We start from the raw sequence: 2500 nt of genomic DNA on the forward strand, positions 1-2500 counted from the left end.
TACACACGTGATGGAAAGAGCTGAGAGGACCGCCAATCCCCCAGCAGAAGGGAACATTCCAACTTTAACCTTCTATAACAAATCTTTCCAAAAGAGGAATAAAAGAACCCCAAAGGACATTAATATGCCTGGGGAAAAGGACAATAACAACGTCCTGGATAAGAATACCGAGACTATCGTCGCTACACCATCGGACGATAGAACGACAACCAATACCGAGACTATCGTTGTGCCTCCACCACACGATAGAACGACAATCAAAGAGGTCGTAATACACTACCCGGTCGATGGGCTGCTGTGCAAACCCTGTAACACGCTCTTTCCAAACGTCGGTCTCTTTGCTAAACATCTGAGGCGCTCGCATCAAACCAAGACCTTCAGAACAAAATGTTCAAGATGCCAGAAGACGGGAGAATTCCACTCGATTGCCTGCCACTACCCCAAATGCAAAGGTCCTTTGCAGACGGCGAGGGGAGAATTTCAATGTGAAGCATGTGAGGCCAACTTCACTACGAAAAGCGGCCTTGGGCAACATGAAAGGCATATGCACCCGGTCTTGAGGAACAACAAGCGCGTAGAGGCCGACAAGCCTACAGCAAAGAGAAGGAAAGGAGCATGGTCCGAAGAGGAAGAAAGCCTCTTGGAGCAACTGGAAATAAGCCTCGCTGGAGCAAGATTCATCAATGTCGAGATTGCTAAGGTCATAACAACTAAGACCGCAAAGCAGATCTCAGACAAACGAAGATTGCTTCAGAAGAGACGGCTTACACAGGTAGCAGCCCCGACAACCCCGATAACATCGGAAAGAGAGGAGCACGAAACCAGACCAGAGGAGGATAATGGCTCGACTGCACAAGATGAACAACAAGTCCCATACAAAATCCCGGCCAAACTCCCTAAACATAGGGAAGTTGATGAACACATCAAACAGGCCGAAGAACTATTGCAGAAAGCCAATGATCCACTCTGTATGGCTCAAGCTCGGGGTCTGGTAGACTGTATTACAGACGAAATATACGGCGGTCATAACGAGAAAAACCCCCGCAGACGGCAAAGAGAGAACAATCGAAAGGCCGAAAAGAAGGGTAACAACAACGGGGCGAAGAAACGTTATGCCACCAAGAAAGCGGCATATAAAGATGCCCAAGAACTATACAGAAACAACAGGCGCCAGCTAGCCAGAAAGTTAATGGGTGCACCAGATACATCCCAATGCCCCATCTCACGAGAGGAACTGGAAACCAAATTCCGTGAGAAACTGTCCAAGGCGAACAACAAAGCGGACATAAGGAACTTTGCTGGTTATGCTGGCCGTGTTGATGACAACCTACTCCTGGGACCAATCGGGGAAGAGGAGGTAGAAGAAGCCCTGAGAGGAATTGACAGACACAGTGCACCAGGGCCAGATGGCAAAAAGCTAAAAGACCTAGAAGCCATCCAGGAGACTGACGCCTCCCGTATACCTCGCCTCTTCACCCTGTGGTTAAAAACAAGATCTATCCCAGAGAGTATGAAAAAGAGCCGGACAGTGCTCATTCCTAAATGTGAGGACAAAGATCGACTAAAGAGCCTAGACAACTGGCGCCCCATCACAATCGGGCCAATGCTTCTCCGACTGTTCACTAAAATAATGGCAAAGAGGTTAAGCAAGGCGGTTAACATCAACCCGAGACAAAAAGGGTTCCTGGCAGCCACGCCGGGCTGCAACGAGAATATTGCTATCCTCCAGAATGTCATCAAAGGATCAAAAAAGAACAGAAAAGAGCTAGCCGTTGTCTTTGTCGACCTGGCCAAAGCTTTCGATTCAGTCGGCCACAAACTGCTCATTGGCTCGCTAAAGAGGATGAAAACACCTACGGCCTTCGTGGATCTGATCCGCGACCTCTACACCAATAACACTACGGTGATTGAGGGCAAAGGCAAGCCCACGGAACAGATAAAGATCGAGAGAGGCGTGAAGCAAGGCGATCCGCTTTCACCATTGCTTTTCAATATCGCAATCGACCCTCTGATCAGTACCCTGGAGCAGGCAGGCCAGGGAATAACCATGCCGTTTGGAGACAAAACGGTGAAGTGTACAGCATTGGCCTTTGCTGATGATATCGCACTACTGAGCAACTCTCACGCTGGGATGCAAGAGAACTTGAAGATCCTCCAGTCTTATTGCGATAAGACAGGCCTAGATATTAATATCAAGAAAACCAAAGGCTTCCACTTCACATGCAAAAGGAAGACCTTCATGTACAATCACGAGGCAAAATGGAGGATAAGAAACGACACCATCACATACATCCCACCAGGTGACACAGAGAAATACCTGGGAGCCCGGATAGACCCATGGGCTGGCGTTAAGGAGAGTGAATGGGAAGATAAGCTCAAAACCTGGGTTGAAGGCTTAAGATCAGCGCCTCTCAAACCAACTCAGAGACTAGAGCTTCTCAGAGTGCATGTCATCCCAAGATTGTACTTCCACCTGATACTGACAGAGGCGTCTCAGAAC

The 2500-nt window shown here is 48.5% G+C and overlaps 1 pseudogene; it reads left to right on the forward strand.

Annotated features, from left to right (window-relative positions):
• Positions 1-2500, forward strand: part of LOC140475033 (28S ribosomal RNA) — an 8341-nt pseudogene that overhangs the window by 3103 nt on the left and 2738 nt on the right.

This window comes from Chiloscyllium punctatum, unplaced genomic scaffold (genome assembly GCF_047496795.1).
Source record: "Chiloscyllium punctatum isolate Juve2018m unplaced genomic scaffold, sChiPun1.3 scaffold_1337, whole genome shotgun sequence".
In the NCBI taxonomy this organism is placed as follows: Eukaryota; Metazoa; Chordata; class Chondrichthyes; order Orectolobiformes; family Hemiscylliidae; genus Chiloscyllium; species Chiloscyllium punctatum.